General features: G+C 30.7%; 1 protein-coding gene and 1 long non-coding RNA gene across 3 annotated transcripts in view; one reads left to right on the top strand and one right to left on the bottom strand.

The window, feature by feature from the left end:
• LOC148309402 (serum response factor homolog) overlaps nt 1-21,902 on the top strand; it is a 209,195-nt gene that overhangs the window by 48,374 nt on the left and 138,919 nt on the right. The gene's annotated exons all lie outside the window — the stretch shown is intronic.
• The window catches only part of LOC148309403 (uncharacterized), a 52,383-nt gene continuing 43,921 nt past the window's right edge, over nt 13,441-21,902 (bottom strand). The window contains exon 4 of the long non-coding RNA XR_015837535.1: nt 13,441-18,221. This is a non-coding gene — a long non-coding RNA (uncharacterized LOC148309403). The remainder of the gene's footprint in view (nt 18,222-21,902) is intronic.

Raw genomic sequence — 21,902 nt, 5'->3', positions numbered from 1 at the left:
TCTTCAGGGATGGATACGTACGCGTCCTTGAAGACTACAAGGGGTTTGTCGAAATCAGTTGAAAAAAATCCAAAAATATGAGTGCTTAAAAAGAAAGTTTTGAGTTTTATTAATTACATTTTATAACAAAGTTAGAAAATAATCCATAAATTGTCGGGGAAAAATAATTCAAGAACTCCTATTTTAATTTCATCTTCTTCTAATTTCTTGCATTATTCTACCACCAAATCATTCAGTAATTTTTCTACTTTGTAAATACCACTATTTCTCAAAATCTATCGTGTATTTATCAAATAAAACTTAAATTAATAATATATAGATATTACCACAAAGTGACTTCCGGATCAATTGAAATTCAAGTCCAAATCGTTAAGTTATTATCGGTTCACCCTGTAGTTGTGATTCCCCGCCCACTTGTGATCTCAATTCGGTGTTGCGAGTTTGTATTAATCGGCCTTTTCCCGAGAGATTTTCTCCCGGGTTTTTTCATCGAAGCTTTTGGCGCTTTAATAAATTGGCGCGGTGGGGAATTGGCAGCATGGCCGATTTTCACTTTCTTCCTGAATTTATTTTCTGGCGTGTTTTGACTGGATGTTGTGTTGATGCATGCACACCGGGACGTGAACCGGGACCAGGGTTGCCACCTAAAAAACAAATCAATTAACAAATTGTTAATAATGTCACCATAAATGGAAAAGACCTCTATATTAAAATTAAAAATAGGGGTTTTAAAATTATTCTATGAGTATTCAAACCATTTTGGTAGAAAGCCAGTTTAAAGTAACTAACCATCACGCCGCTTACTACAGGGGTAGGCAGAGAGAATAGAACTCAACACCAATTTATCTTTGAAAATAATATTCGTCTCTTCGACATTTATGCGTCTCCTCATACGAGTATATACTCGCCGATTATTCCGGCTTATGACCTGACCACTTTTTTGTATTTGAAATACTGGATCATGTCGAGTTTTTCTTGGTTTTCCTTTGCTCCTTTTCCACCTACATTCACCTAATAAATTTGTTTTACTATTATTTCTTCACTCATTCGTTCCACTAGTCCTAACCATCTCAACACACCTTTCTTAATTTTATCGATAATGCTTATCTCAGCCTTTCATTCTTTCCTTATATCACCATTTGAACATCTATCATACATAAAGGATAAATCATGAAATTATCAGTTGATGTTTTCACTGTTATGCTGTACATATATTATTATGTATAGTAGACAAGACATATATTATTTAAATTCACATACAAAATCCATTTCTAAAATATAATTATATCAAGTCATGCCTAAAACCTTAACCATAACTTTTAATTATTATTATAATAATACAATACTTAAACTCAATAAATTTAAATTTTTCAGAAAAATTATATAAAATCATGGTTTTCAACTCCTGCCTTGTTGTTTATATAACTGTACCAGTGTGATGATGTCGGTTGCTGCGAAACCCGGTTGCTGGTCAAATAAAATTCATGTGGAAAAAGTTAGATAGTTGTTATTTTATTATATGAAATGCAGTTCCACCAAGAAATGTCAGAACAAAACTTAAAAATGAAATACAAATAAAAAAATTCACAAAAATGCATGATCTTCTAAAAAGTTCAGTAACTCTTCACGCGGTTTCTGTGTAATATCTTCTTCATTTATGTTGATATCTCAAAATGTAAAAAAAATAACTGTTATGTGGAGAAACCCAGATTTGTGAACAAGGATACAGTCAAAAATGTTGTTGAAAAAATTGCGAATTGCTACTTTATTTATTTATTTAAACTTCACGTGCAGAAAAGAAATAAGTACATTGGCGGGCTTATTGCTAAAAAGCAATATCTTTCAATCAACCAAACACAGACTAGTGATATTTGTCAAAACGTTTGATACCATATATAGCTGTTTGCAATCAGAGGGTAGATGATCGTACTTGAACATTTAAATAAAACATAAATTACAAATTGATGATATTATAATAAGGAAGGCAAACGAAAAAGGGAGTTTAGGGAAGGAGGTATTACTTTCCGGTTTTTTGCACCATATATAGCTGGTAACTTTTTATACCATATATAGCTGTTCGTATTCAGAGGGTAGATAGTACTTGAACATTTAAATAAAACATAAGTTAGGAATTGATGATTATAAGGAAGGCAAACGAAAAAATGACTTTTGGGAAGGAGGTATCACTTTCCTTTTTTTTTTGTACTACAAAGTTTGCGTTTATAATTTTGGCAGCCCTGATAGAAATGGAGCCATGCGCCAACGCATTTTTTAACCCAGAAGTATAGGCAAATAGCGAAGTATATTGTGAAAAAAAATGAGGGCATTCGTTGTATTATTTTGGGACCAAAGACCCGGTTTATTTCTATCTAGGAACGTGTGTGTCTACGCCTATTAGCTCATACGACGCACTGCACAGACACCTACCTACCCACTACACGGGCTGGGAAAATACTCACATTTGAGGAAAGCTAGAGGAAGACCTTGGAGTGATTAAAAATAAATATCGTATTTTTACATTATCGCTTTTATCGCGTCGTTACATACAACACTCTACGCATTATGTCCATATCGTAGTCATACAGGAAAAAGTGACCAAATGCATTTTTTTTTACAAAAACGTGATTTTTGACTATTTGATATCTTTTCTAGCTTAATATTGCCCTGAAAAAATCGCAAATCGATTTTAAACTTGGAAGTATAATATATTGACTTGTTAAAAATGACTAACTGCATTGATGTTTATTTTGTTGCCAAGCAAAAGTGACTTAAATGGCCCTCCTGAACATTTTACGTTTTGTTAGTTGGTCACTTTCTCCTGGACGACTACGATATATCTATATTATCCACCTCCGTAGTGTAATGGTCAGCACGCTCGGCTGCCGTACTGGAGGTCCCGGGTTCGATTTCCAGAGGGTGTCGAATAAATATAAGTGATAATATAATTAAAATATAACTTTGTTTTAAAATCACTAAATTTTTTATTATAACTTAATTATAATGTCTACCGGTTTCCAAGCTAACCGCTTCTTTATCATAACTGATTAAACGTATTAATCAGTCTTGATAAAGAAGCGGTTAGCTTCGAAACCGGTAGACATTATAATTAAGTTATAACAAAAAAATATGGTGATTTCAAAATACAATTACATTTTAATTATAAAATGGAAAATCACAAAGTTAATGCTTCAAATATAAATTATAAATACAAGTGATTTATTCACTCTAATATTTATTCAATATTACCCTGGACTGGTACCTGAAACGGAGGGCCGATCACCTTTCATTCGTGTGTTAACCATCAAAATAACACTGCGTTTATATGATGCAATGCCCTATGCACCATTGGGGTGCGGATAAGGGTTTGAATTAATCTATATAATAACTGCTAACTAATTAATCATCACGCAGCTTCCTCCAGGGGTAGGCCAGGGTTTCCCATTTAAAAATATATATATATTTTGATTTTTTTTTTTTGAAATAATGTTGAAAAATTATTGTTATCAAAAAATATTTTTATATATTTTTTTAAACTCCTTACCTATCAAGAACTTTTTCTTTTCAAACACATATATTTATTTCGAGGAAAACATATTTTTCAATACAAAAACGGTGTTTTAAGCAAAAAAATTGTATTATGTCAAATGTTACCTGGGCTTAAAATTAATATGCGTGCTTTCGATTTTCCCGCATTAATGAAAAAGTTTTAAGCTTCGTTAAGCTTTTTATCTAATAAATCCAAAAAAACTGAAAAAGGAAAAAAGTTAATATACAACATTTTGAGGGTGTTCAAATACTGGATTATCTCCAATCATTTTAAGATGTCAAAAAATAGTGTAAAAGTTATGTTCAATTACAATTTAATTTTTGAAATTGTAAAAACACTATGATTTAAAATTGAAAAAAAAAACAAAACGGGATTTAATTATACATACATGTAAATTTGATAATGTAAATCAAAGTTGCCTATAATTGATCAGCAAATATAATGTATGACTGGCTCGCCTGAACAATACTCGGTGGGTGTCGTAACGTTGGCATGTCCAAAATTTTCAAGACAACAGTTATACCAAAGCAATCTTCCTAGCATTTTTCAAAATAATAATTATTATTTATTACCGTCCGATTGCGAATTTGCTATACTTTATTGCAGAAATACGTGATTTCATAATTCGCGCTAGTGAATTTTCCATTTTGCTGGTCGGTTTAGCTGTACATTTACACAATACATAATTTTTTTTCTGTAATAATAGTTTTTCTGGGTGTGAAATAGAAGTAGGAACAGTTGGATGATTTCGTATATTTGGGAAGTTCGTTTTCTAGGGATGGAAAGATCGATAATTATATAGAAAGGGGAGTATCCAAGCATATATGTAAACTTACTAACTATTAACTAGGCAGAGAGAATAGAACGCCAACCCCACTCTGTCTTTGCAAACATTCTTTGCCTCTTCCACGTTCACTTCCTCATACCCGCCAATTATTTTGACTCCTAATTTGACCGCATTCAGGTATTTGGCATACCTGATCGTGCCAAGTTTTCCCCGGTCGTCCTCTGTTCTCTTTTCCAACTACATTCGCCTCATAAACTTGTTTTACCGTTCTTTCCTCACTCAATTGTTCTACATAACCAAACTATGTATATGTGTTTATATTGGAATTAGTTTTTTCTACAAAATATATTGTAAAAATATTTTATATATTTTTTAATATTTTTTTTTTCACTCCTTATCTTTCAATAACTCTTTTATTTTGAAAACCGTATATTTATTTCGAATAAAAACTTATTTTTTCAATACAAAAACAGTGTTTTAACACATTCACTGCCAATCACGCGCCAGCGCATGATGTGTATTCGATATATTATTCATTTTCGGATTAGTCGGCATTGCGTGTCAAGCGAGTGTAGTCATATCGGCGCGGATGAAAAGACGATTTTAAAGACTTTTTCATTTAATTTTGCTTATGGAAAATATTTATCTATATTATCAAGAAAAAATACGTGGCTTTTGGTGAAAAATTCCTTCCCTAACCCGGCATCGAATGTGTTGAGCAAAAAATTCAATTGCGTTAAATGTTACCTGGGTTCAAAGAAAATTTAGTTGCGGGCTGTTGATTATACCCCCTTAAAGACGATCGTCCGATATTAGGGTGTTATCAAAATCATGTAAAAGAAACTGTAATGAAACGTGACGATATACATATGTATATCGTTTCATAGATACACATTTCCATAGCGTTTGAAAAATATAATATATATGATTAATATGGTCGTGTTTAAAACTTACGTAAAGTATTTGTTTTTAAATATTGTACTTATGAGTCATTAAGTATTGAAAAAGTCATTATTTTGTAGCAAATTAAAGATTTCTTATCGAATGACAGCGGTGGGCGATTTTTTATATTACAAACGTATTATTTTATGCCCACATCCGATCGCTATCTTATTTCTATCGGTTTATCAACAAATCATTTAAAAATGGATGAACTATCAATTTGTTCTTTTCAAATTCTATATCTTGTCCTTTCACGTTTTTTTCTGAAATCTGTTGATTTTTTTGGTAACCAAATTCATATTGACGTTTTATAGGTAAATTATCGTATACTTTTTACAGCATTAGGTATGTACTTATGTGTATTTTAACCCTTAGCGTTCGGATGTCGCCATAGAGGCGGCATGCATGGTTTGACGTATTACTTGAGTGCCGCCGCTGTGGCGGAAAGAAAATAATTAATTTCTTTATTTAAAAAAAAAAGTTTTTTTTCAGTATACTTTTTTTTACTTTTCAATATTATTTAACCAGAATCATATTAGTACATCAACAGTTTACAAATAATAAGTTTCGAAATTTGAGTTAGCGGTATGCACATACCATGAAACTTTCAAGTGCAAAGGATTAAAGCACAATTCAAACTCATGATAGTTTGGGAAATAAATGTTTGAAAATATTTTTTTTAAATGTACATTTAAATACATAATCAATATGCCTGTCATGTGTTTATTGAGTTGAAATTTTTGACAGTTTTTTTATTGGAAATTATATAAAAATTTCGATGTGCAATCATAAAATTATTTAGTGCATAAAATACGGATAATGCGATGACCCAATCTGAAATGGAGCCACAACGTACCTCGTAGCATTGTATTTTTTCATATTATCCAAATAATCTAACCGCTCGGCTATAAACGACATCTAGCGAATTAACGATCTTTATCGTTTCTTAACTAATTAAAAATATATCGTCATTTTCACGACCTCCATTGAATGCAAACAATTCCTCGAAATATTTTTATTAGTCATTGTCGGTCGTTAAGTATAATGACCATTGACAATAATCAATTTCTCGGCATGCCGACTGCATACTAAATAGTTAAAAAATACTTTATTACATACTTGCCTGCAGTTCTAGACCAAGCGAATGAAAATAATCCATTTTTAATTTAAGTTTTACTTGATAAATACCACTATTTATTTATAAAAATCCATTGTGACACGTGTTTCGATGCATTCCGCATCATTTTGCGTCATTCCGCATCATACGGTGTTTTTAAATGATGCGGAATGCAATCAAACACGTGTCACAATAGATTTTAAGAAATAGCGGTATTTACCCTGTGTACCATTCACCATTTTGCCCATGATTAATGATAAACAACAATACTGATCGACGACAGGTGTCAATACGCCTAAGTCGTTAAAAAAAAATAAACGCCTTAGTGTAGACAACTTGACCTCACGGTCAAAGTTGTCTACACTAAGGTGTTATCTTTTCACTGTGATTCCAACCCTTATTGAAGATGTTCTGATTTTAAATGATATTATTCGTATTTTGAACGTTTTTCGCATAAATTTCACGATTAATTTACAAAACAAAACTTTGTAAATTGTAACACAATTATATTTTTGACCGCTAGAGTTTGTGTGCTCAAAATAAAGTGTCAAAAATAAATAAAGTCGTGTTTTTATTTATAAAGCTATTGTTATGTATACGAAGGTTGTGCTTGTATTATTTCTGATTTTGAACATTATCTTTGTCATATTATTTCGAGAAATAAAAATACTTTGTGTTCTGATCCATTCACATTTTTATTAACCAACTAGTTTCGCCAACAACCTGTTGCCCACTTCAGGGTTTCATTCATTTATTATAGTAATAAATGAAACCCTGAAGAGGGCAACAGGTTGTTGCCGAAACTAGTTGGTTAATAAAAATGTGAGTGGATCAGAAGACAAAGTATTTTTATTTCTCGAAATAATATATCAATATGATCCACAAAGTTAATGCTTTCAATATTCAAAATATTATCTTTGTTTTTCACCAACATATTTTAAACTCTGCAATGAGTTGAGGATAAGTTACAATCTGGCAAAGTAAAAAAAAAATCTTCACATTTTTATTAAAATGCTGGATTTAAAATGTCTACATATTGGATTTATAACTATTATGTTGGCTTTAAAATGTTCTTCGATTTTAAACAATATTTTAAACCAGATCTTTTTACTATAAACGATGTCTGTGTTTCATTGAATGAATCGTATTTGTATTTAAAAAATATATTTTAACAATTATTATACGATCTATACGAGATTTGCGGTAAAAACAACATCTTTTTTTTTCAATCAATTTTATGCAACTTATGTTACATTCTATACAGAAGTTCTTTTCAATTTTAAACGATGTTTGAATTTCATCCAATTTTTCAACTACTATGTGTTCCGTTCTAGAGGTTGTCTTTTTATTTAAAAATATCACTGACATATCGCTCACTCCTTTCAAGAACGTCATAAATTAAAAATCGTCAATTTTCAGTTGTGCATGTTTTCGGAATGCCCAGAAAATGTACTATATCCCAGCAAAAGAGGCATATTTTTAACTTAATATATACCCGCTACAGGGCAGAAAGTGTTGTTTTTGCATTTTGAAGAAAAGGTATTGTTTACTAATTTTTTGAATATACTAAATATTTTTCAAATGGAGAAAAAACCTTCAGGTTTTACCTAAAAGATCTGTTGCACAGTAAAAAGTTCAATAAGTGGCTTGATATTTATTTTTAATACATTGTATTATATTTTTAAACTTTAAAAACGTTCTCCTAAAAAATCAAGTTTTTTGATTTATGACGTTCTTGAAAGGAGTGAGCGATATGTTGTATGTGAATCAGTATGAGTGTTCAATGCGTGTTTTTATAATTGTTATTTTTTTTTAATTTTAAAACTGTACAAAACTGTATTTAGTAAGAGTATTATATATACATCAGAATGATGTCAATTTAAATTTATACAGTTTTCTAATATTTTCTATAATATCAACATCTTAATTCAAATACTGCTTCGTGTATTTTAAAAATACTCATTTTTTAAATTTTTTAATATGGTTTTTACTTTAAACAAAAAAATGTGGTGCTCATAAACATTCCAATAAAAAATATTTAATGGTTTACATGTACTGAATTCTGTTTCTTTTGTCGTCACAATTAATTTTTCAAAAAAAGTACTTAACATACGAAGTGTAGTAATTGGGTCAATTTTATTTAATAATATGTAAGCTTAATGACCTTTTTTGATAAATATTATTTGAAAAATTAATTTTCGTCAAAATTGTTGCCTCTTTTGAAAAAATATTGATGAAAAACCGAAAAACATTGGTTATTTTTCAATTTTATTATTAGTTTATTATCAGCCAATATTTTTCAGTTTTTTCAGTATTTCAGGATCGAAATGCATTTGACTGAATATCATTTTCATGGCATATAGATCAGATGGAAATGATTTTATAGAATGACGTTTTATTTAAGATAAATCGGCGACCGCGTCGATTTTGATAAGGTAATTATATGGTAGACAATAAATGGCATATTTGATGTATTTTGTAAATATTATTGTATAGAATCCCTACTTTTACGCGTAGAGTACGAAACATAGTAAAATATTTAAGCTATATTATTTTGAATTATATTATTTTAAGATTACTGAATTACATCGAGTCTAGGTTAAGGATGAACCCTTTTTATATTTATTTTATTGTTGTACTGTTATTGCAACGTGATAATAAATCGATCGAAATGATACTCATTGTACTTAAATATATTTTTTATTTATTTATTAATATTCTTATATTATGATCCCCTAATAACGAAAACGATGTGAACATTTTCTTTCAGCGGTACAATCGAAAAGTTTAAACAAAATGGTTGACATGCGTTTAAATAATATACGACAATACATTAAAAGGTGTTAACAGAGTTTCAAGAAAAAATGAAAAAAAGGCATTAATAAAAGTCGAATAGAAAGTGTGATTTCATATTTAACAAAATAATTGAAAGTAGCAAATAAGACAGTAATATAGTAGTATCTATGTATCTTTGTCTATGTATTGTATAATATATATGAAAAGTTTTGGGAAAGGGGTTTTCAAGGGTATTAAAAGATCGTACACAGTTTTTGGTATATTTTTTTATTTACTAAGAAAATCTACTCCTAAAGACAATATACTCACTTATGTGTCGTAACACATAATACACGCAACATACTAAAAACACAAATGAATAGTAAAGTAGTCCCTTATAAAGGACATAAAATAAATTAAAATTTTTCAGCAATATTGGAGCGAACGAATGACGAAAGGATGACTAAAAGAATATATTTTACAAAAGTATATCAGTCAGAAACTGAAATCTGATCGAGTCAAAATTCTAAGCATGTATAATAAAAGCACATGGATGTAAAGGAAGCTAGGAGTATATGTCAGGACAGACAAGTGTGGCGTCCCATCCTCTCTGCGTACTCCTGCGGTGAAATGGGGTGATGAATTTTCGCTAAAAACATAGAAGAAATACGACATATATCTATAATAATATATGCAAACAATTTTTGTAACCAGCTTTTCAAAGCTGTATTACTGTTTTTCCTGTTGTTTTTCAATAGTAATAATATACTGTTGGAAAAACTTTTTTTGTTGTTCAGAATATATATTGTTAAAACTTAATTAAAAATTGGGAAACGACCTAGCAGGCATTTAAAAAAAACTCATTGGGAAAATCGTAGATTTTAGATGTAAACTAATAATTGTATGTACACCTAGATGATAATCCTGAAAAATGCGACTTGTTACTGCTAGTAACTCTCTATTTAAACGTAGCTATCGGCATACTCTTTCACATATTAAGAGTGCAGTTTTTCTAACATCATAATATTATGATTTATATTAAATGCCACGTTTATAAAAACAGATGATTCCCCTTTGATTTTTCTTTTTCTTTAAGAGTCTTTCTTGTAGGAATGTTTATTGTATCGGTTCAGTAATAAATATTAAAAGAATTTTAAGATCAGTTATCGTTTGTTACGCTTAAGAAATGTTAATATAGAAACGAAACAATATAAATTTAATAAATTACGTAAATATTATTTCTTCTTCGGTCAAAACGAATCAATCTCTTCATGTTCGGTCATCGCTCATCGGCCGAACAAAATAAATTGAAATTCAGTCAGTATTACGCCATTAAGGAACTAAATGGTACCTTAACCCTTTCAAGATAAGAAAAAAACAGTTTTCTAATTTTTATTTATTTTTCGTTCTTAAGATGTACATTTTGCAATATGCGAGAAGTATAATTTCACCAGAAACATAACAAAACAAGTATAAATATTTGCCCCCAAAAAAGCGGGTACTTAATTTTTCTTAAGGTGTTAAACAGGGATGTGTTATGTCACCGTGGCTGTTATATGTATATGCATGTACGATTGTTTGAAATAACTGAAAGGTTTAAATATGGGAGCTGGAATGAACGATATTACTATCAATCAAATGGAGACGATGCAGTGCTTCTTACTGATAACAAAGTGGATTTGCAGGCGCTGATGGATGATAAAGATGTGTGAATGTTGATGAATGTTGACAAACTCAAAGTTATGATTTCTGAAACTCTGATTTGGAAATTGTGAATGCTTGGAACTGATAGATGAATTCGTGTATTTGGGAAGAATGTTCTCTAGGGATGGAACGATTGTGACATATTTAGAAAGGAGAGTGTATGATGGAAACTGAGCGAATGGAGTAGCCAAAGGAGGGATGAAAGTAGACTGAATGTTCAAATGATGAATTAAGAAAAAATGCATAATGCAGAAAAGCATCATCCAAAGAATTAAGATGGTTTGGACTTTTGCAACAAATGACTGAGAAAAGAATGGTAAAAAAATCTATGTGGCGAGTGAAGTTTTGGAAGTAGATGTCGGAAAGAGGTCAGGAGTTTGAATAATCGACAGGGATGTATGAGGAGATACATGAACGTGGAAGAGGCGAAGAATGTTCACAAGATAGATATTAATGTGGCTATTTTCTTAACTGGTAATGTCGATTTGAATAAATGTTGTTTTTAAATTCGGGAAAAACGTTTTTTCTTGTCTTTTTTTAATTTAAGTTTAACCTAGTAAATACCACTACTTACAAAGTAAAATTAAAATTTTAAATTGATGGATTCTACCACAAAGTGACTTCCGAATCAATGAATGAAATAATCTAAGGCGTTTCAAGTTAAGGGGTTAGTTTAAAAAAAGCTGCACAATATCATTGCTATCAATTTATACGTTGTCGCATTAATAATGGAGTCTACAAATAAATATGATTTGATGTTTAATTCAGTCTGGTTTCTCTCTCTGGCTCGTGTTCCGCGGCGTCTTCCTCGAGACTCGCCCATAAATATAATAATATATTAATAAATAAATAATATTCTACCGCATACGCCCAGCCACCCGCCGGCATCTTTGTTTGAAAGTTGAAACATGATACTATTAAATTATATTTGAAATTCGCCGTCACAAATAACGCGCGACAATGGCGAATTTTCTTCCGACTGACTCAATTCTAACGAAAATACCGAAATGACTCTATTTTATAAATAATAAAATCGTTTTAAACATAAAAAAACACTTGTATTACTTTTTTTAAATTTGTTTGTGTTAACACGATAAGTTTCGAGATCTATAGATTTTCCCATCAACACGTGAAGTTACATTCTATAGTTCTTGAAACTAGTCGTGTTTACATTAATAAACTAAAAAAAAGTGGTTGGTTTAAGATAGTAATGTAAAAGAAGTGGTCTTAAACAATTGTTTTATTTGCATATTCATATCATCATATTGTTAATATTACACAATTATATAATTCATTCCAGATTAGTAAATAATATTGTAATTAAAAATCCTAGCTCCTTGTACATTCATTGTGTCAATTAAACTTTTGATAACGCCCTTTCAAGGCAAAACGACTGACACAAAAGTATAGAAATTCAAGAAAATCATGAATCGTGTTTTGAGTAACATCAACAATAGTAATTAATAAATTAATCTCCTATTTTTATCGATTGCTTTTGTACAAATATATTCTATTTTAGTACATTTTTTACGTAGATCGCAATGTATTACAACTGAGGAGAATTTTGTAAACACACCTCTTAAGAAAAAAAAAAACTTTTTTTTTCATTAATTTTTTTTTAAACCTCATTATTTTCCGGCTGCATCGTGCGCCGCAGCGCTGTGGATAGCACGCTTTTCATTCGTTGGGTTGTTTTCGTCGGCGCGGAGGGGAAAAAAGCCTTGCCTCGCGGACCGACGCTTCGGCCGCGAGATCGGATTACGTATTCAGGGCCCGTAATGTCGCAGTAGAGAGATCCCGCCATTTTTTTTCATTTTTTATCGCGAACCAAGAACATATTGACGGTGGATTCTGTCCGTCTGTCTCGCGGACGTAATTAATGGCGGGAGTCCTTTCACCAAACCCAGTGGACATTTTCAACTTTTACCGACCTCTAAAGTAATTAAAAAAATTAAACACTTTTTTAAATTATTTTAGAGTATTATACCAATTATTGAGTTTTATTTCATTACACACGACTAGTTTCATATTGTTGTTATCATATAATAATTTTAATTAATTTAATCAAAATTGGTTTGATTCTATAATTTGCATTAAATTTTATTAGATTTTTACAGGTAATTTTTTCAAACATTTAGTTTACTCAATTTCACAACATTATAGGTATTAATGGAGAATAAAATAAAAAAATTTTACATCTACATTTGTGTTTTTATTTTAGTTAACCAACTACAAATAGCTTTGTAATGGGTTCATAATTTTTTTCTCTCTAATATGTGTAAAAGTTTTGTCATTTTGCATTTTGTAATCCGTCAGCAAAATTAGATGTCAATAGTAATTATTTTTATGTCATTTAGTATGTATTTTATAATTAAGCTAGGAAAATTGTTGAAATTTCGAAATTTATCCATAGTTTGTTTGAAATCATTTGATCAATATTTCATTTGTTTGTTTTAATGTGGCAACTTTTGTCGATCCAAAACGAAATATTTTACTATCGTTGTGATTTATTTAACGCATTATACAACCATAAGATACATAAGATTATTTTCCTGATAATACAATAAATTTTTCTTATTCTTAAAATAAGCTTGATTGTAGTCATAAAAAATTCCTATTATGAAAGATGTTATTATCTCTAGAATCATTGATTTGGTAGCACAAATGTTTAGTACAAATGTATTTATTTTTAACTGATATTCTGTAGTACATTTTATAAAATTAATAAAACACAACCATTGTTTTAAACCGCTTTAACTTTTGGTACTCCTATTCCAACCGATTTCGACAAGTACCTTGTCTTCTTACGAGATGGATACGTACGTGTCTATTAACGATATTTTTTTCCCTCGTTTAAAACATTTTTCCCTCGAGTTTAACAAGTCCACTGGGTTAATATAAGAACGAAAGCACATCGGCAGTAGGTCCGCCATCTTTTGGCGGTAAAATTTGAAAAGATAAATTAGCGCGGGAGAGGAATGCCGTTGTCTTTTTTACGTCGTATCAATGGCTGTTTCGAAATTAATTTCATTATCGATGACATGACGGTTGCGATTTCGATGTCATCCGATGAGTTGATGATGTACACTGAGCTCCCGAAACGCGAATATCGATAAATTTGACAAATTTAGTAGATTTGATGATCAATTTGGGTAGTTTCATTTTCTGACGTTCATACCGTTGGAGGGGTCATTTGCAAAGTGTTTGAAGTTGTATTTCAGACATTTTGAAGACTAGAGGTCATATTCAGAATGTCTGAAATTGTATTTCAGACATTCTGAAATACAATTTCAGACTTGACAGATCTTGAGAGTGTCTAATTTTTTTTCCACTGTAAATAAGACCCAGATTTGCAAAAGCGCGGCGACAATTAATTTAAGTTCACAGTAATCATGAAAATTTACTTTTCTAATTTGTATTTATTTTTCTGAAGAGATTGATTGATAGACATAATGTTATGTACAAATAACGTTTTGAATTTTAATTTTCGTAAAAAATCTATGTTTTTTTTTAATTTTAAGCAAACTTTTTCAATGTTTTCCCGTCTTTTAAAAAAAAAACATTTCCTACTTTTTTTCCTATTTTCATAATATTTATATTATTTTACGCGTGTTTACATTTTCTAACATAACAATAAAATAAATGCTTTGATCAGATCTATTTATGTACCTACTATTTTTATTTTATTCACATCAAATTTTGTTCTTATACATGTTTAAACTTTTCGATTATTACCGTTTGAAACGAAATAAAATAAAAATTATTAAAAAGAAACAGTTTATTTTTATTACTGTTTTGCATCAATCTTTCATCGTGTTCACTTGTTATTTTAGGTAGGGGGATAAATAAAACAAGGTTAAAAATATGTTTATTTCATTTTTTATACAATACAATGTGTCTAGTCAAAATTATTCAATTAAGAACTAGAAGCTGTGCTTAAAAAAACTAAAATATTTTATATTGTAAATGAATAACATTTTTTTTACCACTTGAGCTATATTAATTTAGTTCAAATAAATATAGCTCAAGTGGTAAAAAACAAGTATTTTCATTTACAATTTCATCATGTCTTACCACAAAGTGAATGCCGAAACAAATAATAAAACAATATTATTAATATTTAAAGCATTTACTTTGTGGTTGGTTATTTTGACTTTTTTATTTACGAAAATGTCAGTAATTAACTAACATTTTCGTAAAAAGGTCTTAATTAATGTCTAAAAAATACAGGAATAATACAGTATCTACTCAATGAATTAGGGCCACCCATTATTTTTTTGAATACTCTGAAATCTTTTGGATTATTATATTTATTTTACATAAATACTTTAAGTTTTCTATTGACATCTAATATCATGTATATTACCTTCAATAATATGTAAAATATACCTGGATTATTTAAGCCTTTACAAAATTTCAAACCCTTTTTCTGAGAAAGGTCCCTAATTAGCACAGGTAGACAGATAGTTGAAAGTTAAAATAATAGTCCTATCTCATTTATTAGTGAAGTTTCTTGAGTTCTGGTTGTTGTTTTGTTCAGAGAGGTTATATAGTTATCGTGTCTTGTGAAAAAAACTTAATTTTTAATTTTAGTTCATAAAGTATAAAAATTTTTTGTAAACACAAGTGTTTTTTTTTGAAAAGGACAAAATGGGAAAAAGTAAAGACATTTCTGAGGAAAAAAAGTCTAGTGTTATAGTGCTACTGAAATTAGGAATACTATCTAATAGAGAAATTTCAAAAAAAGAAAACGTTTCTCGTCAAACAGTGGACATAATTTCAAAATCAATAAAAAATCAGTCACCCGCCACCAGCAATCGGCGAAAGAACTGTCGTAGGATTAGAAAAACAACACCGAGGACTGATTGAAAAATCGTTCAAAGTGCCTTAGAAAACCGTAGTGCATCAGCAAAAACATTAAAAATAAAATTGGAAGAAGAGGGTATAAATATATCGGTATCAACACTGAGGCGACGTCTTTACGAAGTAAATCTGAAATGCAGGCGCCCTGTAAAAGTACCAAAATTGACACCACGAATGAAAGCGGATCGATTAAAATGGGCCAGGCTACATCGAAATTACTCGGTTGATGATTGGAAAAAGGTATTTATTTAAATTGAATTTTCAACATATCATTTTAGTAAATAAACTTATATATTTGAATTAAACTTAAATTTTCATTATTTTTCAGGTCATCTTTAGTGATGAGTGCGGTTAGAAGCCGTGACAGAGAGCCGTCAATTCGTCAGGAGAACATCAATGGAACGTTACAATGAGGCCTGTGTGGTAAAAGTTATCAAACAACCCCCGGCAACAATGATATGGTCATGTATTATTAACAATTTACCTGGACCGTTGTTTTTCGTGGAAGGAACAATGAACCAAAATTCCTATAAGCAGGTCCTCGAACGAATTTTATTGCCCTTCTACCATACACTCGACCCAATAGAAGGTCCATACACCTTCATGCAGGATGGGGCACCTTGCCACCGGGCTAAATCAATAATAAAATTTTTGTCTAACAAAAATCTGCCTTTGCTCCCCTGGCCTGGAAATTCTCCGGACCTTAATCCTATAGAAAACGTATGGAGCATGTTAAAAAATAAGGTATACTCATTTCCAAATCCGACAGTAGACTGTCTAAAAAAAATGTTCAAAAAATTTGGTCAGAAGACGAAGAAATAAAAAACATGATAAAACAGTGCATTTTAAGTATGCCAAAAAGAATTGAGGCAGTTATTTCTGCCAAAGGTGGAAATACTAAATACTAACTATATTTATATGAAAATATATGCATAATTTAAGCGTAATAAAGTGTTCATGTGTAAATAAAATTCAATGTTGTTTTATTCAAGGTTTTCTCTGAGTTATTCCTGTTTGAATTGAGAAATTGCGCGAAATTCTGCGTGGCCCTAATTCATTGAGTAGATACTGTATTAAATAAGTTGTAACATTGTAACTATAATAAAACTCAAGGGAATCGAAGAAACGTAGAGTGGGGAAACTTGACACAGGTGTATTTTTTTTCAAGTTGAATATTGTATATATTATTCGCGACCATTTTTGGAATTGATAATGTGAAGCCAAAAATGGACACCATATTAAAAAAAATCATCTGGCGTAAAGTAGTCTGTCATTGGTGCAATATAGACAGGTAGACCCCACTCTACGCTAATTTTTTTTTTTAAATAGTTAGTCCAGAATTGAACTGTAATACTATGTATTCAGCGAGTTAAACTATATATTCATATGAAAAATAACAAAGTTTCAGGAGATTATTCCTGAAAAATTATCAATCTTTAAACCTTTTTTATGTAACTCTTACAACTCCCGAATTCCTTATTTTTTTCTTAGAACCAATAATTTAAATTATTTACCAAAAAAGATTAAAAGGGTACTCCTCACATTAATTTGTCATTCAAATTTTGTACAATAAACATTAATTTTTCATTAAAAATAATATTGGAAATTGAGTCATATAATGTCGAGTAAAACCCGACATCGATGTTGGCGTAATAAATACAATGTCGAGTCACACTCGACATATGAGCAGTAAGGGTTAAAAAAGGATAACGAATCATGTTATCAACATTTTTGCAAATTTACCACACTTTATGCTAGTGTAGAAAAAAAGGGTTATTTGATTGTACTGTTTTTAAATGGTGCCAATTTTTTTTAACCTTAAACCCATAGTTTTATCGCTGACTACAATATAATCCATTACTTTACTTAATATATTTTATAAATACCTATATTTAAGACTGTAATTTTCCAGATATACGAATAAATATTTATAAATTTTCTCCTATACATTTTTACTTAAATCGGACCAAATTGTTAATAATTTCCTGTTATAAACTGAATTTTTTTAATTAGTATCGTTTATAATATCGGTAGTGTAAAGGCAAAGGGGTATATCTGTCAAATTTTTCAATTTCTAAGTTTGTTCCACAAAATGTCTAAAATAGTATATTTCATAATCTGGCAAATGAATATAGCTGAAGTTGCAATAATTATTTAGTTTTATTAAGATATGTATATATAAAAATGCATAAAACAAATGAGTTATTTAATTGAACAAGTTTGTTTTTGCTCTCCTGTAAAATTTGGACTGAGACAGATATACCCCTTTGCCTTTACACTACCGATTTATGTAATTATATAACTGTCATTTTGTGTGCATAAAAATGTTTTCATTAATCAATTTAATAAAATTAAAAAAAAACCTAAAGCAATCATTTTATAATATTTTAGGCGTTCGGATTATAGAGATCCTTGTGTGTATTTTTCACACATCCATGTTGGTGTTGCTTTTTTCTTTTTCTTTTTTGTTTTCACATCATCAGCATCTGAAACAATAAAAAAATGTATAATTTTAATACGTTGTTCATTCAAACAAGAAATAGTTATATTTAATTTAAATTGCACTTGGTAAATTCCAATATCTATTGTGACACGTGTTTCGATGATATCCTCATCATTTGTAAAGATAAATAAATAAATAAATTATCTGGTCAAATTATAAGCTTAATGATAAAAATGAAAATGGTATTTTCTGGCGTTTCTCATGTGTGTGATTATAATCCAGGATTCGGATCTCACATACTAATATAAGAGTTTCTGCTTAATAAAAAGCTTCTTTACATCTCACCAATAGATGTCTCTAGTGAAGTTCTAGTGATTCAAGAACAAGGTTTCTAAATTGGTTCATGTATATAGAACTTCCAAGAATTTGAGTAGTGTGGTTGTCAATAATGGGTAGAATTGGTGAATGTTACACGTGTGTAAAGTGATCACTTAAACCAGCCTATGACGGTCGTCAGCCCCGTAAATGCCCAGACTTCCATATTCTTCTTCATCTTTGATGAGATGTCAAAAAATAATTTGTAGAGATAATGGTATTTATCAAGTGAAATTTAAATTAAAAATTGATAGGTTTTACTAAAAAGAGACTGCCGAATCAATTAATGAAAAAATATAGAGTCAATGTAGACGAAATATTTTTAGTTTTTTGTAAAATTGGTAATCATTCATATTCAACAAATTTTTTGTCACCACATTTTCATTTTAAGGTTTTTATGCAAGTAATGTGAAAAACTGTAATCATTTTCTGTCATTTCAATTTTCTGCTTAATTTCGAACAAGAGCCATTAAAATGACCCAAAATACATAAAAGTCTATGTAAAAAATATATTTTTTTACTTTCAGCAAAATATTCCTTTATAAAACGAAATTGACTTGTGAGTCTTAGGATAGTTCTGTATTTATGCGACGAAATGGTACACCTTGCATCATAGTTTGTATAATTTTTGTACACATTGTTATTTTGTATATATTTTAGTATATTGAAGAAAATTGTGAATTGATTGTTTTCCGAATTAACATGTATTTTAAAATTATAATTATCTTATGATAAATAAAAACGCTGGTGCATATGTTCGATAACTTAATAAACTTGATATAGGTTTTTGGATGTTTGTTTGTTCTGGCTGTAAGCGGGTTTCTGTAAATTTTGGACCTAGTAAAAGAAAAAAAAAAGTCATTTCTATGGCATTCACTAGGTTACTAGTAAAAAAAGGTGTATAATAGTGTATAAAATTCCAATGCAGTATAATGGTTGCGTGCAATTTAGCTGTTGGATAAACAGTGGTACCCCAGAAATCCGAACTTTTATGGGCCGTGACCTGTTCGGATTTGGAAAAGTTCGGATTAGCCGACAATTCAATGTGTAATACAGTACATACATAATACTCTACACTACAGTAATTACGTTGAACGCACCGCCCTATGCCGTCTAATATTGAACAATCTAATTTTTTAAAATATTTTTTATTATTTGTACCCTGCTTATACAAACAAGGTAAATTTACAAAAGAGTTTGTTGCATATTTTCTACATGTTCAAAATCATATTGTATGGACAATTAACAATCTAAAATTTCAGTACTTGGGTAGCACTAATGTGTAAAGGCAACTAGCCGTAACTCAAGTTGCGGCTGTTTGGCGTAACGCGGCTCAAAGCATTCTTATAACAAGCCTCTATCTGATAGAGGCTTGATAGAGTAGAGATAGGATAGAGTCTATCATATACAATCACAGATTTTGCTCCATCTCTTTCCTTTACCGAGGTATTCATTATCCAAATAGCCGCAAAATTGTATTCATTTGATACATGTGTCGGCAGAAAGCATCATTTTAAGTTAACTTTAAACTCTTTTATCTCAAAACTACTGTTTTTAACATGCGGCTGTTTGCCTTTGCAGATTAGTGCAATACAGGTACAGTACTGTACACTTTTCAATATTTTAAAAACAAAATTAGGTAACTAACTAACTAACTAACCATCACGCCGCTTCCCCGCAGGGGTAGGCAGAGAGAATCGAACGCCACACCACTCTGTCTTTGCAAACATTCTTTGCCTCTTCTACATTCATGCATCTCCTCATACATACCCGACGATTATTACGACTCCTGACCCGGCCGCTTTCAAGTATTTGACATACCTGATTGTGCCAAGTTTTCCTCGGTCGTCCTCTGCTTCTTTTTCCAACTACATTCGCTCCATAAATTTGTTTAACCGTTCTTTCTTCGCTCATACGCTCCACATGTCCAAACCATCTCAACACACCTTTCTTAATTTTATCGATAATGCTTATCTCAGCCTTACATTCTTTCCTTATTTCATCATTCGAACATCTATCAAACATCGTTTTGCCACACATTCGTCTGAGGGATCGCATTTCGACTGCATTCAGTCTGCTTTCATCCTTCTTTTGCCAACTCCATGCTTCGCTTCCATACATAAGGGTTGGAACCAGAACTCCATTAGGTTACACGTAATAATTATATGTTATAATAAATGTGTTCTTCAGTCCTTGCATGTTTTTTTTAATGTTTCCCTACAGATGTTTTTATTTAAAATATTGTTCGGATTTCCGGGGTTCTATGTACCATATGTTTGTTTTTTAATGTTATTATGAGAAAATCGTCAAATAAATTTAAACTATCCACAAATTTTATAACGCGTATATGAACGTATAAAATAAATATCGTTAAACCTCGATATCCCGAATCTCGTTAGTACGTCTAGCTTGTTAAGACGTAATCTTTATTGTTCCAGCGGTTAGAATCTTGCGCCGACAAAAGTTGACAGCCGACTAACCTGCGGGTCATGTAGGCTTCCTTTTAACTGTAGAAACCCACTCGTTCGAATAATATACTGACCGCGTTAAAACATGTTTAAAAATTCATCGAAAATCTCCAAACAAGTGTAAGACCTCGCGATAATTGCATAGAACTGAAAAGCTCTTTCGACTTTACCCGCTTTAAATGGTAATGCAGAAAAGCAAGCGTTCGATGGTTTGGACCTTGATTCAAAATATAGCAAAGAAATATTTCTCTACAGACAAGACGCCGAAGCAAAAGGGTGCTTTTGTTTACACGGATTAAAAATCTATCTAGCCGGGACTATCGCCCTTTTTGTGAGGTGTTTTCGTTTTGACGTCTCGTTTCGTGGCGCAGAGAATGCAAGTGGCGAGGAATGAGTCAGCTCGACCCACGGTCGCGTCACAGAGGAGCAAGATATAATATTTACATACAAAACAGAGTGCGATGGAAGCAGATATGAATCGGATTTAATAATATCAAATTTGAAGCTACAGCTGTGAAATTGAATTAATACACACGTTTGAATGTGTGCCATTGCATCAAACTAGAAATGTACGCATTCAAATCATTACGTTAACTTTCAAGTCCATGAAATAGTGCGTTGATCTAACGTTTTTGTACAGATTAATGTCGACGCAACCTCACGTCCTGTTGAAATTATTTGTTTTTTTTTATCTTGAATGTTTTGTTGAGATACTTTTTGGCACTATTATAAACTGCACAAAATAATTCACAAACTTTGCTTTTCACCGCATTTATTTTTGGTACTTTTTCACTAACCGGATTCGACAAGCACCTTGTCATCTTCAGAGATAGTACATATAATACATATCTGAAGATGACAAGATACTACTTCCTAGTACA

This window comes from Brachycentrus maculatus, unplaced genomic scaffold (genome assembly GCF_059751285.1).
Source record: "Brachycentrus maculatus isolate JH-2025_06_01 unplaced genomic scaffold, ASM5975128v1 h1tg000124l, whole genome shotgun sequence".
Taxonomy (NCBI): domain Eukaryota; kingdom Metazoa; phylum Arthropoda; class Insecta; order Trichoptera; family Brachycentridae; genus Brachycentrus; species Brachycentrus maculatus.
The sequence above is the reverse complement of the archived record's forward strand: the minus strand, read 5'-3'. Positions and strand labels throughout refer to the sequence as shown.